The following is an 8,350-nucleotide window of genomic DNA, read 5'->3' as shown; positions in this document are numbered from 1 at the left end:
TTTTCCATGCATATTTTACAAATTAATTCATTTGCCTTATTTTACCTCTTGTTGCTAGAAAATTCTACTCATTTCTTTTGTAGCTGCCAAATCATTGATTCATTTTCAGTGGTCTTTGAGACTCGCTCTCCCAAATCGCACCCTGTTGACCCGTGGAGTCCCTGAGGAAGAGATACTCAGATCGTCCAAGTGTGTTCAGGCGCACCTATTCACACAACGAGCCTAATGTTTTCTTGTTGGAGTGGTGTTCCAAAAATGAAATATTTAGGGTGGAAATGGTGGAAACATTGTTTCCACAATGGGACCTGGAAAAATCATTGTATAGACTCTGTCAATATTGCTCTAAATCTTAAATTGTTATGTCTCAAAAGTCATTCTGAAGTCAGGGCTTACTGTGAATAATGGCTTGGAAAACAAAAATAACATCTCTCCTGGGATCAGAAGCACTGACCCAAATAACAGGATGGGAGGGACAGACTGAGAGGGACAGAGAAGCTCGCCCAGAGTGTACAGTTCCAGGGGTCTGGAGCCTGGGAGTCTAGAATGGACTGCCAGTGACCTTCATGTGACAGTGAGGGTCTTTTTGCTTCCAAGGATCCTTGGGTTGCTCAGTAGGGATGTGGGTGAGGAGACGCTGCTGGGGCCTCCAGGCCCGATGTCGGTGGTTCTCACCAGAATGCCTCAGCTCTCTTATAAAGTTGGAGTTTCTTGTTCCAAAACGTTCAGATTTCTCGCACTTTCTCCTTGTGGGTGGAGGTGAGGGCAAGTTTCTGGCCTGGTAGACAGAAGCTGACATCATCACACACCCCAGGCCTGAGTCTGGGAAGGAGAGGCCAAGAGTGTGGCCTTCAAGGGCACCTCATGGCATGGGCGGAGCAGGATGTTGGAATCCAGGCTGTTCCCCTTGTCCTTTCCTTTATTCATTCACTCCACAAAGAATTACCGAGCGCTTCCTAGGTGGCAGGTGCTGTACTAGGCACTAGGTCAACCCTGGTGGACGAAACAGTCACAATGTCTGGTCACTTGAAGCTTCCATTCTACTGAGAGAGCCAGAGTCTGGATACCTAGGCAAACACAGACCAATGTCATGGAGCGTTGCCATAAATTCCATGAAAAAGAGGCACGAAACACCACGGACGAGAATAGGAAGGGATCAGGGGTCATCCCCGCTGGCGATGGCAGGGGTGAAAGCTCAGGTGTCAGGCGGTGCCTCTCTAACGCTGTGGCATTAGCCAGAATGACAGAAGGGAAGGGGTGGGTCCCAGCAGGGGACAGAATGTGTGAGGCCCGACTGGAGAAATGCCTTGATGGGGTGGAGGAACCCAAGGAAGTTAAGGAGGCTCCAGTGGCAGGTGATGGGGGGAGACTGGAGTGGGATGAGGTTGGGAGTGGGCTTGGGGGCCGGGGCGTATAGCCATGTGCGGACCCTGGGAACAAGCTCTTCTTTTATGCCAAGGACAGGGAAACCACGGGATGGTTTTAGCAGAAGAAAAACATAATCCTGCTTATAGTTTTCTTTTTGTTGAATCCAGGTCTCACTCTGTTTCCCAGGCTGGAGTGCAGTGGCACGATGCCAGCTCACAGCAGCCTCTAACTCTTGGCCTCAATTTATCCTCCCTCCTCAGCCTCCCAAACTGCTGGGATTACCGGCATGAGCCACCGTTCCTGGCCTCTACTTGAATTTTCAAAAGACAATTCTGGCTGCTTTATGGAGAATGGCCTGGGACTGGTGAGGAACCAAGTGGATGTTGAGAACAGAAAGAAGCAGACACGGTGCCCTCCCGTGTGCTCACCATGCTCCCAGGCTGCCCGTCAGTCAGTCATTCTGGAAGGGGACCTCAGCAAATTACTTTTCCAAGGAGTGTTTTTCTTTACTTCAGTAGTGGGTGAAGGAGCGAACTCAACGAGTAGATGTAAATTGACACATTCTCATGCCTCTAAAAATTCAAATTACATTTGAGGCAGGGACTCTGCCTGTGAGTGAGGTAGGTCCTGGATGCAGCAGGGGTCACAGGCGTAGGACAGGTCCCTGGGTAGACATGACATGGGCTGAGTCCTCAGGGGCAGTGTGGACATGTACCCTGGCACTAAAACAAGCCCCCATCTCAGAGGCTGGAATCTGTGGGGTTCTCACACTGGCCCCTTGTCCAACATTGCCAATGGCAAGATACAGAACTCTGTGGGGTTGCGTTTCTCCTGGGGTAGGGGGACCCATGTGTGTCTCCAAAGAGCCATGTGCCAGCTAGTCTGACAGTCAACTTAGACTGCTTGTTTATGAAAAAACAGGAGAACCATTTGATGACAACCCAATTTTCCTTAAAAAAAGAAGAAAATGAGAAAGCTGGTCCAAAATCATTGACATCAGGAGGAAAGACTGATTTTCCAAGGATGCAACTGGGGCGAGGCTCTTTCTGAAGCTGGAAATGAATCAGATGTTAGTGGCCTAATGGGACACAAAACACCTCAATATTCCATGGCACCATTCAAAAAGCATGATAACATTGATTTTCTCATTTTAGTTAGCAACATAGCACCAAGCTTAAAATATAATGCCATTTGCAAGGTAAAGATCTGTGGGGTCAGCAAAGGGAAACCTCTCCTCTTAGCTTCGTGTTCCACAGCTGAAGCAGGCTATTGAAACATTGACCATCTACAGGAGAGGACCTAAAAATAATAAAATGATAGCTTAGAGGAAATCTTGCGATGTCTCTTTGGGCCTGTGGGAAACTCCTCACTTTCCCACGAATGAGGAAATGCAATTTAGAAGACAGGAACAAGAGGACGCCCTTCCATACTCCTAAGCCACACAGATGCCTGGAAGAGCTTTCTAACCTGAAGGCTCCCGAGGCATTGGGATACTTCCCAACAGTGCTGACTTCATTTGTCAAGGGTTGTAGTTCACCTTTGGAGAGCGCATTTCTTCACTGGCTGCCGCTTCCTCCCTTTCTGACCTCCACTCCCTCTGAGCACCAACCTCCTTTATGCAGCCCCTCCTCCTGGCAGGTACGTGGCCACCACCCCAGCCCCTGATCCTGGCTGGAATGCCTTGGGTGGTGGCCCCTTTTCCTCCTCTCGCAACAAAAGCTCACCAGTTCCACATCCCTTCCCCACACTTGTCTCTCTGTGTGAAGTGCCACTGTTAATCAGACCTGCTAAGCCAGGCAACCACACAAAGGTGTTGACAGACATCCTGTTGAGGTCAGTGAAGAAGAAAGCTCTACTTGTTTTTAAAAGCTGCCTTTATTTTAAAATTTGTCCTTAAGAAGCAACCAGACAGGTTTCATTCTTCTTAAAGTGGACTTTTGTTCTTGAGCAGGCATGCCAAACAGTCTCCGAGGATACACAGAAACAAATGGGCATGCAAAGCTTTGGCCGTTGGACAAACCTGTTGCTCCACTTGGGGTGAGTCCATGTGTCTGAGCAGCAGGAGATGGGGTCAGCCTTTCCCAAGGACAGAGTCAGAACCTAGGAGATGAAGCCTCTTCATTTGTCTCGGTCCCAGATTCAGGGTCTCCTGGTTCCTATTAGTGTCCTGTGAAAGATTTATACACTTCAAAACCAAAGTACAGGAAGAAGCGTGTTTAAGCAGGAGATATTTGCACATTCTCTCCTCTCCCAATTGACCTAAATCATATTCTTTCTCTGAGGCCCAGTTAAAGCTGCATCTCCTTCACGAAGCTTCCATGAACCCTGTCTGCCTTCTCTCCTGGGTTCTTCAAGCCTTGCTCTTCACTCAATAACTGTTCTCCATTGCCAGCTGTTTAAGATTTTTCTGGGTCAAAGTGGGAGATTGTTCTGGCTCAACTTGGTCAAAATGGGGAACTACGCCATTCCTTGAATCCCCTTCCCCGGGTTAGACTTGGCTAACAGAGATCTATGTGAAATTTGGAAGGCAGGGCTAAAGTGACCATTACCCTCAGAAGTCCATTGTGACCATGTCTGGTGACAGAGGCAGCGCTGCCCAGGCCTCCCAGGTATGCTAGCTTTTGTTCCTTTCTTCCCAACTGCTGGCCTGCTGACCAATAGCAGTTCGAAGCCCAGCACCAGAGTGGGGACCCACAGAGGTGGATGTGACTGAGGCACAGCTTCTCTGACCCCTCTCCACAAGCCCCCATTTGTGGTCTCAAGGGGGAGGCTGCCCGCCCTTGGCTTCTCAGATTTCCCTGCAAGCTCGGATTTTCTACCGTGCCAGTGCATGAGGAGGTCTAGTTGGTGACTCTTCTTAGATCCTCCAACTTTGCCTTCCAAGTCTTCACTTCTTTAGCTTCTTCCACATTTATGTGAGGTTTAAGTCTAGTGAAATCCCTTATCCCTAAAACATGGTGTTATCCTGATTGAACCTTGATTGATACACCAGCCAACCCTCCCAGATAGTCTTTGAGCCTGCTAAGGGAAGAACCATGCCCTTCTTTGAACTTTTCATGATGTCCAGGACAATGCCAGTTACAAGTAGGTTGTCAATGATTTTCATTGATGGCTGGATGGAAAAAAAAAGTCCCCTACAAATTATTTTGGATAAATGACATTTTCTCAGTGCTTTCCCTCTCCCAGAATTGGAACATGGAGACCCCAAGACAGTGTAGGAAGCTGACTGCTGGATTTGTGGGCAAGAGGCCATTAAGGCTACAGGTGAACACTTTCCCTGAAGGTGTCAGCTTTTCTATGTGAAGATCCACCAGCATTTCTCAGGCTGCGTCGCAGGAAAATGGAATGCAACCTGATGATTGAACCTACTCCCTTTTTCCCCATCCACCCAGCTGACCAATTTTCAGAGGTAAACTTTCTCAGAGGAAACCAGCCTCTGGTCGTGTCCAGGCCCTTGTTTCACAGGTGGCTGTCAGAACTACTAGCTTTCCATGCCAGTAACAGTATGGAGGCTCCTGGAATTTCTAGTACTTCTTGTGCTCATGGAATGAATGTGCAAGTCTTTCAAAGAGGCGAGACAAGATCTGGAAGTGTGCCAGCTCAAAGAATGAGAAGTCATCTTGCCTTTTTTTCTTCTTTTCTTTTGGTCACCAGCATGTTTTGGAGCTTTACCGTCTTCAAAGGTCTATGCTAAGTACGGACAAAACAGAGAGGGCAACCCCAAAATGGAAATGATGCACATACCTGGACTGCAATGTCAAAAGTCCTATGAAAGAGTGACTTCTAAAGCACTGTGGGAACAGAAGAGAGATGTGGGAATGAAAATCCTCCCCACTATGAGACATGTTCGAGTTGCCTATGTCATAAATCCCCTCTGGGGAGATCTGTTTGTCTCCATCTCAATGCATCAAAGCTTCTCTTTCTTACAGGCTTCAACATGTGTGTCATGATAAGCTTCAGAAAAAGGGGAGATGAAGAGAAACTTTTAATGCCAACATTTGGTGCAATCTTGTCTGCTAACCCTAGCCCTGCGGCTGGTGAAGCAGTCTAGGGGAGGAACACCTGCTCAACTCCCAGCAGGGACCACACTGCTTCAAATCTTGGGCCTTGCACCCCATGTCACATTGCCTGGGCACCTCCATGCGTCCTCTGCCCCAGATGTCCAGCTGACACTGGGTTGAAGGGCATATAACATATTAGAACGCTACATAGCTCATTTTTGTAGCAGAGACTTAAAGTTTCAGAGATGAGCCAATTTTGGCCAGAACAAATAGTGAAGGTGGAAGTGATGATGGTGACAATGAGATGAACCCCAAACCCACCAATCTATTGGGGAGAATCCCAGGCCTCTCTTACACCATCATCTTTGTGAAGATTTTTAACAAGGGATTGGTTTATTCTGCCTTGATGGAGTAGGATTCACAGAGGAGCTGACATTTAGGCTACATCTTGAAGGAACAGAAGAAAGGCATCCCAGCCAGGGGAAGCAGAATAAATTAAAGTGTGGAGCTATGATAATACGTGGTATATTTGAAGACTGGGCAAGAGTCTAATGTATGAATGACTAGACTCATGACTATGAGTAGGCAAGAGTCTACACTATATGGTGTGCAGTGGAAGTAAGTAACTCCCAATGCTTACACACCTGGCATCACTTTTCCTTCTCTTACTGGCTAGGATCTCCAATATTTATTCATTAAAGTGATGATAGTGGCCATTTTGTCTTGTATCTGAGTTTAAAGGGAATGCTTCGAATGTTTCATTGTTCAGAATTATGTTTCCTATCATAGATTTGGAGTAGACATCCAGCAAAGAAGTTCCATTCTATTTCTTGTTTTCTTGAATGTTTATTTTAAATCAGTGTTACATTGTTATCCACAATGTTTCTGCATTTATTTAGATGATCTCTGTCTCCCTCCTCTCCTTTCTCTTACCATTGATATTTTAATGTGGTCAATTACAGAGTTTTTAGTGTTGAGTCACATCTTCATTTCCTGAGAAAAACCCATGATGTCTTAATTTTACTTATACATGGTTGGATTTCATTTGCTTATTTTTTGTTCAGGATTTTTATGTCTACACAATGAGCAACACTGGCCTTTCTCTTTCTTGCCGTGTCCTAATTTGCTTTTGCTATCAAGACGTCCTCTGTTCATAGAATGCATTGAGAAATATTACTACTGTTTCTTTTCTCTGAAATAGCAAAAACAGGAATGATTTATTCTTTGACTTGATATAAGAATATATGACTTGATACGGATATAAGTTCTCTGGATCTGTTATCTTGTTGGGGTTAGATTTTTTTTTTTTAACTAAAGATTCCATTTTTGTAATGGGTATAGGACTACGGATCTTCCACTTACTTTCAAGTCAGCTTTGAAAAGTTTTGTTTCTCTAGGAATTTGTCAATTTTGCCTACGTTTTCAAATGTATTGGCATGGAGTAGTTTTTAAAAGTATCTTCTTATCTTTTAACTCTGTCTTGAATCTAAAGCTCTATTTCCATTTTTATTCCTAAGTTGCTTATTTGTGCATTCTTTCCTTTTCAGAAATTTATTGAAAAAGTGTCATTGTATATATTTATGGGGTACAATGTAACGTTATAATATCTGAGTACAGTCTGAAATGATTAAATCAAGCTAATTGACATATTCATCACCTATGAAGTTTGTGTATTTTATTATGCTTTTAAAAAAATGTCTGGTTTTGTTGATTTTCTCTATTGTGTCTTTGTTTTCTATTGGCTTCCTTATTTTGCCATTGTTTTTGGTGTATCCTTCCTCTTACTTTCTTTGGGTTTGTTCTATTATTCTTTACTAACTCCTTTAGTTGGATGCTTAGTTTATTAATTTTTGATTTTCCTTATTTTCAAATATACACATTATAGCTATACTTTTTCTTGAGAACACTAATTTTGCTGTATCTCTCAAGTCTCAATATATAGTGTTTTTATTAGTTACAAATATGAAAAATTTTTATTATAATTTTTTTGAATTATGATTTCTTTAGAAGATATTTCAAAATTTCCAAATGTTTGGAGATTTAAAATACTTATTTTCAAATTATTGACTTCTAACTTAATTCCAACATGGTAAGAAAATATGGTCTGTATTTTTACCAATTCTTTGAATTTTCCTGATGATTGCATTGTAGATTAATATGTGGAATTTAAAAAAATATTGTGTGTGCTTAAGAAGGATGCATATTCATTCTTCAATTGTTACAAAAAATCTTATTTAAAGGACTGATATAGTTGTATATATCTTTGGGTTACATATGACATTTTGACATGATACATGTATAATTATCAAATCAGGGGAAGTGAGATATCCATCACTTCAATCACTTCTTTTCTTATTCTTTAATTTTTGATAGTAGGGTTCTACATATGCCTTTTATTTATTTATTTTTATTTATTTTATTTTATTATTATACTTTAGGTTTTAGGGTACATGTGCATAATGTGCAGGTTTGTTACATATGTATCCATGTGCCATGATGGTTTGCTGCACCCATTAACTCGTCATTTAGCATTAGGTATATCTCCTAATGCTGTCCCTCCCCTCTCCCCCCACCCCACAACAATCCCCGGAGTGTGATGTTCCCCTTCCTGTGTCCATGAGTTCTCATTGTTCAATTCCCACCCATGAGTGAGAACATGCAGTGTTTGGTTTTTTGTCCTTGCGATAGTTTACTGAGAATGATGTTTCCCAGTTTCATCCATGTCCCTACAAAGGACATGAACTCATCATTTTTTATGGCTGCATAGTATTCCATGGCGTATATGTGCCACATTTTCTTAATGCAGTCTATCGTTGTTGGACATTTGGGTTGGTTCCAACTCTCTGCTATTGTGAATAGTGCCTCAATAAACATACGTGTGCATGTGTCTTTATAGCAGCATGATTTCTAGTCCTTTGGGTATATACCCAGTAATGGGATGGCTGGGTCAAATGGTATTTCTAGTTCTAGATCCCTGAGGAATC

The sequence above is a fragment of the Hylobates moloch genome, unplaced genomic scaffold (assembly GCF_009828535.3).
Source record: "Hylobates moloch isolate HMO894 unplaced genomic scaffold, HMol_V3 SCAFFOLD_2, whole genome shotgun sequence".
Lineage (NCBI taxonomy): Eukaryota > Metazoa > Chordata > Mammalia > Primates > Hylobatidae > Hylobates > Hylobates moloch.
The sequence above is the reverse complement of the archived record's forward strand: the minus strand, read 5'-3'. Positions refer to the sequence as shown.